The sequence below is a fragment of the Erinaceus europaeus genome, chromosome 1 (genome assembly GCF_950295315.1).
Source record: "Erinaceus europaeus chromosome 1, mEriEur2.1, whole genome shotgun sequence".
Lineage (NCBI taxonomy): Eukaryota > Metazoa > Chordata > Mammalia > Eulipotyphla > Erinaceidae > Erinaceus > Erinaceus europaeus.
This window is the reverse complement of record NC_080162.1, coordinates 154,974,099-154,986,863: the sequence shown is the minus strand read 5'-3', so window position 1 is coordinate 154,986,863 and position 12,765 is coordinate 154,974,099. Positions and strand designations below refer to the sequence as shown.

At 37.0% G+C, this 12,765-nt stretch overlaps 1 long non-coding RNA gene across 2 annotated transcripts in view; it reads right to left on the bottom strand.

Moving 5' to 3' along the window:
* Positions 1–2,253: 2,253 nt before the first annotated feature.
* Positions 2,254–12,765, bottom strand: part of LOC132540482 (uncharacterized) — a 34,124-nt gene continuing 23,612 nt past the window's right edge. The window contains exon 3 of one of the 2 annotated variants that reach the window (XR_009551683.1): positions 2,254–2,567. This is a non-coding gene — a long non-coding RNA (uncharacterized LOC132540482). Of the gene's footprint in view, positions 2,568–5,759; positions 5,859–12,765 lie in introns of those variants that run through there. The other variant, XR_009551686.1, reaches the window with a different exon arrangement.

Here is a 12,765-nt window from a genome sequence, read left to right as displayed (position 1 = left end):
AGTTCTGACCTGGACAATATGGAAGGATGTGTAAAATCCCAGCGACCAGGCCTGGCTGGTGGAATACTTGTTAATGTGCACACAGTATCATGTGCCAGGATCCAGGTTCAAGCCCCCAGACCCCACCTGTAGGGGAGAAGCTTCACAAGCAGTGAACTATTACTGCAGTTGTTTTTATTTTTCTTCAACCCCATCTATGCTTAACATCTCAATTTCTCAGTATCAACAATATTTATCTATTGTCTATCTATCATCTATCTAATTGATAGATTTCCCAGGTACAACTGTGCTGCAGGATTTATATTATAATATGGAAAAAGGAAACTGGAGACTTTGGGGGAAAAATTGAGGTTGAAGAAAACAGTAAATTCCATAGAAGCAGTTACTAGCTACCTTGCTTGGAGCAGGAAGGGAAATCATCACATATAAATTCAAACTCCCTGGTATCAAAACTGCACCATATTATCCTGTAATCTTTATGAGGCTTTGCCATCAGCCCAAGCTGTAGCTTCTGCCCTCTCCAGAAATAATAACAGCCAAATCAGGTTTTGGCTCTTCACAGCCCAGTCCAACCTGGTCACAGTTCTGTTTCTGTGACTTCCTGATTCTGTGGCTTCCTAACAAACCCAAAAGGACATGTGCTATCTATAGTCTCCAGAGCTTCACCAGCTTACACACAGTGTAGCAGTCTATGGGTACTATCTATAAGTGTGTTATCTCTTCAAGAAACCCACTGGGACTTCAAGCCCCCCACTTAGACATAAGACTTTAAATACCAGCACAACAGCTTGTACAGTAGCACCTCATATCAGAGTTCCTACCAAGACCTAGCTGGGATTACCAGGGCTCCAAAGAGAACTGTGGGAGCCAAGATTTACACAGACTAGTCACATCTTTATGGGGAGCTCTACCATATTCCCAAAGTCAATATCACAGTGCCACTCAAGTGCAAGACTCAAGATACTGACACAAGGACCTAAAGCAGCACCGACCCCAGGGCATGCAGCAGACCAGGAATATTAGGAACTGTCAGTGGTCTTCAGTTCTGAGAGGAAGGGGGATTCACAGCATTCCCTGAACTTATAAATAAGCCCTGACACAATGCATGGTCTTGGGGGTAAACACCCAACCTTAGCTACTAACATCTCTCATTTTGGGGGGCAACAATCACCACTGCAGAGACATCGATATAGTCTCATTCAGTGCAAACTGTAAACCCTGGTCAGTAGCTGCTGTCTAGTCTCCAACTATAAATGGGGAGAGGGGTGGTATCTTTAGTTGTTTGATTTCTGTTTGAATATGTCCCCTATGTTCTCTACCCTTGCTGAAGTTTTCCCTTACTGATCACATTTCTGTGAGGATTACAGAGACTATTTCTTTGAATTAGCCAGACAGAGGATGAGCTAGAGAAAACTGTCAGCTAATTCTGTTTTCTGCTTCCCCACTTGTGAAGCTTTCCCCCTGAAGGTGGAGACTGGGGTCTCAAACCCTGGTCCTTTTGCATTGTAACTGTGCTCAGTCAGGTGCACCACCATCCAGCCCCTCAGACCATTCTCAGTGCTGAAATTTTCATCTGTAATGTTACAAATTTACATCTTAAAATAAATCTTGTATTTGAAAGATGTATTTATATTTTTTTCACAAGAGAGATAAAATAAATTGTTCTTCTCTGGGTGTGGCGGTGCTGGGCATTTAACCTGAAACTGCTGAATTGAGTGCTTTGTCTGAGGCATTCAAGTCCACTGTATTACCAATGTGCTATCTTTAAAATAACTAACATGTGCAAAGCAAGCACTTACTTAATCATGAACTAAAATATTAAAGAATAAAAAGTTTATTTAAAAATAAACCAAATCAACTGTTCTTCTATAGTCTTTTATCCTAAGAAATATAGGTTATATTTTGTTTTCCAATATAATTAAAGTTATGAATGTTAATAAAATTGTTAATGAAGAAGTATATTATTGTTTAAGGTAAAGTGGGTATACACTTACATGCTTTAGGAATGTAACGTATTTAATGTTATCTGAGTCCTTATAATTGTTCTTTAAAAACACATTTGAGTTCAAGAAAAATACTAATATAATAACAGAAATTTTAATCACAGATATCTTTGGAAGGCTAATACATATTTATTGATCTTAGTAGATGAGACACTGATAAAAGTCTGTTCAGTTTTCTTTCTTGCCTTGTATATTTCATGTATACCTAACTTACTCAAGAGAATAATAAAACACATTTTGGAGACTCCAAGACTGTGACTGGTGTATCAAAGTACCCCAGCAGAATGGGAGGGCCAGGCTCAGCTGTAATTACTTCATAGAGGCAGCTATTGCCCCACTATTGAGCATGAGTGGCATTGGCATCATTTCTGCTCTCACCTCGTAGATACTGATATAATGTCTCCAGCTGATGGAGCACAGCTGTTTTGTGGGTTGAGGAGCCAGTAAGCTGCCTGCTGCTAGAAGGTCATAGTGTCTGTCATGTTGCCCTTCAGCTCTTTCCTTCAGTAGGAACAATTATCTTTGCTTTATGGCAGGTGCATTTGCATCTGTCTCCCAGGAGTCCTGTAGTGGAAGATGCCTTTCAGGAGTTATTATTCTCTTTGTTCAGATTTACCAGTTAAGTCAGAATGAAGAACATATAAGGGGGGGTCAGTTTCTAAATGATCCAAATCTATGTAGTCAAAAACTATTTTCCCTGAGATTATAAATGATAAATTTTGGATCAAAATGGAATCTATGAAAACTTTGGAATTGTTTTGTTATGCTGTTGAGTCAAGAGTAATAATCTCCATGAAATGTGTATAATCGGAAGGAAAAAATAAGACAAATACAGCTACTAATAATTTATAAATTCAAAATTTACAGTGTGACTTAAATGCTTTTAACATGAAAATTACCAAAAACAAGATTGAAAACAAAACCAGAGAAAATTTTTGCAAGTCAAATGATAAAAAGTTCAGTTTTTCAAAGTCCTGGGCTCCTAGAAACTTACCTTAATCAGATTTCTAGCCTCTATTCACCCTTGAGTCCACATTATCATTCACTCTATTCCTACTCCTGGGCCCCTGTTTATTAAACATTTTATCCTACTTTATATCTTAATTGCCCATTAGCCAACAGTTCTAGATGCTACTAGATTCCAACCCCTGACCTTCTTAACAGATGACTTTGTCAATATGTCCCAGAACCTCACTTCTCCATAGTTCTACTCTACTAGGGACAAATACAAGTTGGGGGTCTGGATCAACTGGCCAATATCCATGACCAGTAAAGAAGCAGTTATGGAAGCCAAAACTCCTTCCTTGTGCACCCCAAGAAGAATTTTGCTTCATACTCTCAGAGAGGGTAATATTAGGGGAAGATGACCCAGAGATCTCTGAACTCAAGTTCCACCTGGACCCTAAATTTTTGTGACATGAAGCCTTTGGTTATGCACCATCACTGAGAGAAAAAAAGATTCTGGACAACATGAAGTAAGGACAATGTGAAGGAAGTCGGGAGCTGTTTCACTTAATGAAAAGGGAAGAGGGCTGGAACCCTGATATTTACTACTATCCTTGCCTTTGTGCCATGTGTGCTTAACTCACTGTGCCCCTACTGCCTCGCCTGAATTTTGCTTTTCTAATGTGCAAATATTGCTTTGAAGTATGTGATAAAGGTGGTGGCACATCCAGTTGAGCATATATTACAATCCACAAGAACTCTGGTTCAAGACCCCAGTCTCCACTTGTAGGGGGAAAGCTTCACAAGTAGTGAAACAGTGCTGTAGGTGTCTTTCTCTCTCCCACCCTATTTTCCCCCTTTCCTTTCAATTTCTATCTCTATCCAATAAATAGATAAATAAAATAAAATAATGTGACAAAACAACTCCATTAATATACAAATGCTATTTCCTAGGTTGTAGAGATGGTCACCATATTTCATATATAACTTCCACTAATAGTTGGAGACTATATCCTTATTTTTAAAATGTTGTCTAGCTTTTTGACTTGTTTTAACTAATAGAATACAGTCAAAGTCATATGTTCTATGTTTTAAGCAGAGGTCTCAAACAAGATCTGAGTCACTCTTAAAAATGCTCTGACAGGTAGTAGGGCGGTAGCACAGTGGGTTAAGTGCACGTGGCACAATGCACAAGGACCAGAGTGAGGAACTCGATTTGAGCCCCCGGGTCCCCACCTATAGGGGTTTCGCTTCACAATTGGTGAAGCAGGTCTGCAGGTGTCTATCTTGCTCTCCCCCTCTCTGTCTTTCCCTCCTCTCTCCATTTCTCTCTCTGTCTTATCCAACAATGATGACATCAATAAAGACAACAATAACTACAACAACAGTAAAAACAGCAAGGGCAACAAAAGGGAAAATAAATAAATATGTTTAAAAAATGCTCTGACAGTCTGGAGAACTCTTGGAAAGTTAGAAATCGACCTGCCCTATGACCCTGCAATTCCTCTCCTGGGGATATATCCTAAGGACCCCAACCAACACACCCATCCACAAAGATCTGTGTATACCTAAGTTCATAGCAGCACAATTTGTAGTAGCCAAAACCTGGAAGCAGCCCAGGTGTCCAACAACAGAATGGCTGAGCAAGTTGTGTTATATAAAAACAATGGAATACTACTCAGCTATCAAAAATGGTGACTTCACCATTTTCAGCCCATCTTGGATAGAGCTTGAAGAAATCATGTTAAGTGAAATGAGTCAGAAACAGAAGGATAAATATGGGATGATCTCACTCTCAGGTCGAAGTTGAAAAACAAAATCGAAGAGAAAACACAGTAGAACCTGAACTGGAGTTGGTATATTGCACCAAAGTAAAAGACTGGGGTGGATGGGGGTGGGGGGAGAGTACAGGTCTTGGAAAAGGATGACAGAGGACCTAGTGGGTGTTGTATTGCTGTGTTGAAAACTGAGAAATATTATGCATGTACAAACTATTGTATTTACTGTGGAATGTAAAACATTAATCCCCCAATAAATAAAATTTAAAAACCCTGATCTGGTTAGCGCTTCCACTTTTGGAACAGATGTAATTATTGATTCATGCATAGACATTAATTTCTTCAGACATATTATAAATGGTAGTTTGACTTGAAGTCTTAAGAACTGATTGTTTCCTTCAACTGTTGCTTGTCAGAGGTTTTTATGCCTCCATCTACTCTGAATGAGTCTAGCATGTGAAATTTTTACTATCAGATGTACTATTAGAGGCAAAATTAGGGCAAGGAATGGACATTACAGAGTTACAGGAAACGTTAGCCTTTTGTTTTTGTTTTTGGCATAGAGAGGGAAGGGAAAGGAAGAAAAAAATGGAGGAAGAAGTAATTATAATCAGATAGATGTAGGTTGACTTAGAAAGGAAAAAGGGAGTCAGTTGGTAGTGCAGCAGGTTAAGCATGCATGGCGTGAAGCTCAAGGACTAGCATAAGGATCCTGGTTCGAGCCCCCGGCTCCCCACCTGCAGGGGAGTCACTTCACAGACAGTGAAGCAGGTCTGCAGATGTTTATCTTTCTCTCCCCCTCTCTGTCTTCCCCTCCTCTCTCCATTTCTCTCTGTCCTATCCAACAACAATGACATCAATAATAACTACAATAATAAAAAACAAGAAGGACAACCAAAAATAAATAAATATTTTTTTTAAAAAGAAAAGAAGAAGAATTTTTTAAAGGGACAGATCTTGAGAACAGGATCAATAGGAGAGTCAGATAATTTAAACAACCAATGAAGTTTATTCCAGGTGGATTGGTCAGGATATAAAGAGATTAAACAAATCAGCTAGTTGTCATTTTCTCCAGATGATTCTTACCTGTCTGTACACATGTCTTCATTTTACTAAATAAAGTATGTGATCCCTGAAAAAAAAGAAGTGATTCATTCTTGTAGTCTCAAGGGAGACAAGTATGAATTTTCTAAAGGTTATAAAGAAGGCATTTTAGAAGGATATGAATCCATTGCATTGTGGTAGTGTGAGATGTCATTTTGGTGGTATGCAAAGTATGCTAATACATATTTTGGGGAGTTGTATAGTTGTACCCTTGAGACAGTCACAATCTATATTCAATAGTTATGCTCCCTAGCAGATAACACAGCTTCATGCAATAAGAAAAACAAAACAAACAAACAAAAAAACAACTATATACTATAAAACACAGAAAAACAGACATCAGTTGTTTTATTTTTTTAACTTATTTCCTAATTTTCACTGGAGAGACTAAGTATGGGGTTACATTCAGCAAATTCCATGTGAGGGACATCATACTCTCCATTTCCACTGTGGTCCTACTATCTGATTATATAGCTGAATCAATGAACTTTCATATATTGTCAAACTAACTATACATTCTAATTTACTGCTCTCTTCAATGACATCTTAGAGGATTAGAAAACTTTCTTTCATAATGAAAACTTCTACATACCTAATAAATTGTATGTTCCTAATTTTATAAGTAAGCCAGCCAGTGTGTCCGTGTTTTGCCCTTCATATAAATGGAGAACTGCTGAGCACTGTCTTAACTAAGTCATTACTAATGGCCTGATGTTAGTTAATAGGGCAAGTCAATCTTCCTTAGACTGGCTGAAGTAATCCTAATTATTTTACCCTTCTCTCATATCTTACAAAAAGTCGTATACTAATATATAAGTACTGCTAATTCATAAATCATTTCACTTTTGTACTTTTTATTATTTTTTACAGTCTTAAGTGCCCACACTGATTCTAGTACTTCCAAAAGGACTTTTTTTTCTTTATTTTTCTTTTTCTTTATGATAGAGGGTGTAAGATAGGGAAAAACAGTAAGGGAGAAGTAAAGGGATAAGGAGAGGGAGGGGGAGAGAAAGATAAATACCACTGCTGCATCATTCAGAGTGAAGCTTCCCCTAGGCAGGTGGAAACCAGGAAACTAGGGGCTTGAGCCAGGGTCCTCCCCATTGTTATATGTGCATTGTACTGGATGAACCACGGATCCAACCTTGCCAGTTTTATTTTTAAAAGGTACAGAAATGGGACCGCTGAGGTAACTCACTTGAATAGTGTGCTTGCTTTGCCATGTAAACAACAGTTTCAAGATAGGCAGCCTCACAATTTACTGAAGGAAGTTTCAGTGCTATAGAGTCTTTCATCTTTTCAATCTCTGTACTATCTGAACAAGTCAATCTGGAGTGCTGATGCACCAGTGATGATAGAAGAAAAAAAAGTACAGCAATATAAACAATCAAATTATTCTAGGATGATAGTGATAATTGGAAATAATAAGCTAATAATGGAGGACCAAAGCCATTAAGCACTATGCCTCGCTGAATAATTATTAAATCCTTTATTATCCTGGAGTTAAGGTGGTATTTCTAAATATATATATTATTAAATCATGGTGAAGGTAGAGTTTCATAAGAAGGGAAGAGTAAAGTCAGAGCACAGGCACTGCTGAGGATTGAACAACAGGCCCCAGCTATGTAAGTCCTATGCAGCAGTTCCCTGCTGCAAGTTAAAATATTAAAAAAAAATGTTTTGGAGGAATCCATAACTGCATCAAAATAATATACAGATAGCATGTGTAGGAAGAAAACTACAGGGTAATATTCTTTGGTTTATTTACTAAGTTACAGCGAATAAAGTATAAATTATCACATAACATACGTATTCCTTGAATTTTCCTCTTTTTTTTTAACAAGCAAAGTATAAGTATATAACCTTTGCAGTTTCATGTAGCAGTAAAATTTGTCATATTATTTTTAAATTGTCATGCTAATTACACTGTGCTATTTAGTTGAGCATAAAAATTATGTCTTTCATGCCCATGTATTGTTTACAATGCCTTGTAATGTTTTGAATGTGAATAGAATAAAAATGTTTAATGAATATCAGTAGACCCAACTGTGTTTGCAGCAGCAGAATATATAAATCTCTTGTACTTTATCAACATTTACATGTACATGTTTATATTTATATTCAACTGCACAAAATCATGAATAAATTATTTTGATGTTAATTATATGTGTATCAATGAATATAAGTATACATTAAAAGAGAAATGCTTTCAGGTTGATGAACTTTAAGTTAGGATAATCATTTTTTACAAACATTAATTAATATATTCTTCCAAAGCCTTTTTGTCCTGTGATCAAAAGTAATTACTTTGCCTTGGACAACCAGATGCAATTAATACTCTATTTTAGATGTTACCAGGCAAAAGAATAAGAGGTTTTTTATGTGAGAATGTTTTTCAGAGGTTCTTTTATATTTTAAAAGCTTAGAAGTACTGAAGCATTTTGTTTATGTTGATTATGTGCATGCTATTATTTCTTAGGAAAGCTAAAATATAACAGAAAACATTTAAGTCAGGATTACCGATTTTAAAACAGTAACAGAACCCATTAAACAATGCAAAAAGCTGAAATTCTTAAACTTAATTTTATAAACTTATACATGGTTTCAAGAGTAAATATATACTTTTAAAAGAAGATTTTAAAGAGCAATATATGCGTTGAGGTCCTAGTACATGATAATGGGTCTCACTTGGAGGTGAAAGTGATTTGTAGACACCTCTCTTGATAAGATGAGCAATTCAACCCATGTGCCAATAACTGTACTGTAAACCATTAACCTCCCATTAAAAAGTAAATAAAAAATTGTGAGATGACTGTTAGTATTGTTTTGTAATTTTATAAAATCTAAATTATAATATCGATAATACAATTAGATACTGCAGTTATTTAATTAAGACAGTTATAGATATTCTGATTTAATGTTCTTCAACAATAAATAGTTTCTTAATGACAATTAAACAGTTTAGGGCATAAGATACCTTGTATTTCAACATAACTCATGTTACTAATGGAAAAATCAAGGTTCAGTGAAGTTCTCACTTGAACACTTTGTAGTTTCTCAAAAGCAGAAACAAGCCTAATACTCACTTCAATTTCTGAATTTCACACCTCTTTCTATGTTTACTGATGTGAAAATTGTTGTTTTCCCACCATGTTATTCAGTTAAACCTTCATCTGATAGTAATAGAAAGCTCAACCACACTAATATAAGGAGTCTTATGATGTTATAAAATTAATACAATGGCCACTAGTCACCGGCACTTTTCAGGGGTTCAATTCAGCATCTATGTTGCTACTGAGTTTGTACTTTTTCTCTAGGAAAGGTACATTGCAAGCAGGTGATCTTACATTCTTGATACACAGATAAGTAAGAAAAGCAGAAGAAACACCTGGACTAAAAATCAAGTATCATCAACTAAAGCAGGCAGATGGATCTACTATGATATGTATCAAACTGGGGAGCTTCTTAGCAAACACTTTTTTTCTTTTCTCAAGGTGAAGAGTCCTTAGGTAAGAGTGATGGCCTGAGGCATTGTACTCCCTTGTGCAGGACAGGTTTAATGAAGCAGTCAAAGGCACCTGTCAAATAACAATCTCTAGGAAAAAAAAATAAAAGGAATGGAACAAATGGACATTGAGGTCCTGGTGCACGATGTGGGAAGGAGCTCTGGGTTGGGAGGGGGTGAACGTTTCCCAAACACCTAGATACCTGTCCTGTGGAGGAAGGACAATTCATAAAGACTAAAAAGTTCTTTTCTGCCCCTCCCTCCCCCTCTTTCCCTAAAGTTCTTTGCTTTGGTGCAGCACACCATTCTCAGTTCACATTTCACTTTGTATTCTCCTTCCCTTGTCTCCTCATAGGGTCTGAGAAAGGTTCCTAAGAAAGTGAACCAGGCCAACAAGCTAGCTTACCTAGGAGGGTGTCTGCTTAATTCTAAGTCTCATCCAGGTTGGAACCTTCCAACCCAACACTTGCTGCCCTGGGGGAAGCTTTGGTACAGCAGAATTTCTCCCTCTCTCCCTGTCTTTTGGTCTCTCTTTCTTTCTTTCTTTCTTTCTTTCTTTCTTTCTTTCTTTCTTTCTTTCTTTCTTTCTTTCCTTCCTTCCTTCCTTCCTTCCTTCCTTTCTTCTTTCTTTCTTTCTTTCTTTCTTTCTTTCTATCTGAATAAAAGTGAGCTTAGAGTAGTGAAAATCTGGTGACAATCAAAAAAGAAAATGAACCAGATGCTACAAATTCTAATGATCTTTTCAGTAGCAAAATACAATGAAATATTATTGAATTATGTTCTCGAGTAATAAAGGTACAAAGCAGAGTAATTAAATAAATGGTTTAATATAATTTTCTAAGGACAAGACAGATGTGCCAAAAAAAGAAAATTTATTTTTTTTAATTTCTCATGTTTAAAATTGGATGCTTTAAATATAAGTATATATATATTAATGTGACTACCATGTCACTCCCTGATTTTCAAAACTAGCACTACTTAGATTAGCTTTCAAATAATGTAGACTTAGTCATTTCTGGAGTATTGGAGGTGAAAGAAGAAAAATAAGTATCTGTATCAAAATGTAGAAAATCAGTAATGTATACCCCATGAATTTTAAGGCTATAGTACCAAAAAGCATGTCAAAGTCTCAATCTTATTCCAGTAAATAATATATCCATAGGGTGGGAGAGACAGCATAATGATTATGTAAAGAGATTCTCATGTAGCACATTGATACTGAATGTACATGCTTTAGCAGAGAAAATTAAAATAATAAAGGAATGCTTAATCTGAGCTTCCATAGTGTTTTGTAATTTCATACATATTTACTAACATATTACAAATATCTGTACTGCAAATAGTATTTAAAATTATTGCTAGTATAGAGCTTGATTTTTACTATTACTTAATACATTTATAAAATAAAAAATAGAAAATATCAACAAAACCATAGGCTAGGAGGGGTAAAATTCCATACATTCCCCACCACCAGACTTCCATGTCCCATCCTCTCCACTGGAAACTTTCTTATTCTTTATCCCTCTGGGAGTATGGACCCAGAGTAGTTATGGGATGCAGAAGTTGGAAGGTCTGACTCTGTAATTGCTTCTCCACCGAACATGGGCATTGGCAGGTCGATACTTACTCCCAGCCTTTCCCTAGTGGGACAGGGCTCTGGAGAGAGTGCGTTCAAGAGACCTTCTGCCCAGGGAAGTCAATGTCAATCCAAAAAAGTTGAAGACAGGGGAGAACTTAATGTGAACATAGAAGATTATAGTGAAGCAAATAAAATCGAGCAAAGGAGCTGGGGATATAGCATAATGGTAATGCAAAAGGTTTTAATGACTGAGGGTCTAGAATCCCAGATTCATTTCCCAACACCACTACAACCCAGAGTTGAGCAGTGCTTTGGTCTCTCTCTGTATCTTTTTCTGTTTCCCACTTGTTAAAATAAAAAAACATAGAAAATAAAAATAAACGCTAACAAATATTGCTGTGAAGCACAAAGAAGCTAGAAAAGGACTAAAAACTTTTATTGCTGTGGATATCTTTTTTTTTTTTTTTCATTACTTACCAGACCATTGAAGCTCTTTCCAGAGGCTAAGTCTTCTTTTATTTTTTTTATTTTTATTTTTTTTTATTTAAGAAAGGATTAATTAACAAAACCATAGGGTAGGAGGGGTACAACTCCACACAATTCCCACCACCCAATCTCCATATCCCTCCCCCTCCCCCGATAGCTTTCCCATTCTCTATCCCTCTGGGAGCATGGACCCAGGGTCATTGAAGTTGAAAAACAAGATTAGAAAAGAAAACACAAGTCGAACCTGAAATGGAATTGGAGTATTACACCAAAGTAAAAGACTCTGGGGTGGGTGGGTGGGTGGGGAGAATACAGGTCCATGAAAAATGATGAATGAAATAGTGGGGGTTGTATTGCTAAATGGGAATCTGGGGAATGTTATGCATGTAAAAAAAAAAAAAAGAAGTAGAAAAGCAAAGCAGAAATTGACTGAGTTTGGAGTATGGCACCAAAGTAAGAAAACAGAAGTATACTAGAGTTTGCAGTGAGTACCTCCCTAATACTTCCTCTCCACTTTTCCAAGCTTTGGGTCCATGATTGCTCAACAATTTGTTTGGCTTTGTATGTTAACTCTCTTTTTAGTCACCAGGTTCCAGGTGTCATCAGGATGCCGGCCAGACTTCCCTGGATTGAAGACACCACCAATGTGTCCTGGAGCTCAGCTTCCCCAGAGACCCATCCTACTAGGGAAAGAGAGAGGCAGACTGGGAGTATGGACCGACCAGTCAACGCCCATGTTCAGCGAAGAAGCAATTACAGAAGCCAGACCTTCTACCTTCTGCAACCCTCAATGACCCTGCTGTGGATATCTTAATGTTAAAATATCTTAATCTTTGAGGAGTATATTATAATGGATTCAAAATAATATACATATATATTTAGACATTAATCACAGCATATATATTATGTATGATATATTATATTACATACATGCATGCACATATATATGTATATATACACACACACAATCATATAGACTACTGTCACCAGGGCTTCATTGCTCTGGATTTTTGGAGAGAAATAAAGAGGCAGATAGACAAAGGGAGAGAGGAAAAGAGATCACAACACTAGGGAGTTGGGTGGTAGCAGCAGGTTAAGCGCACGTGGCGCTAAGACAAGGACCAGCAGAAGGATCCAGGTTTGAGCTCCAGGCTACCTACCTGCAGGGGAGTCGCTTCACAAGCAGTAAAAGCAGGTCTGTAGGTGTCTATCTTTCTCTCCCCCTCTGTCTTCCCCTCCTCTCTCCATTTCTCTTTGCCCTATCCAACAACGACAACATAAATAATAATAATAACTACAACAATAAAACAACAAGAGCAACAAAAGGGAATAAATATTTTTTTAAAGAGAAGAAAAAAATTTAAA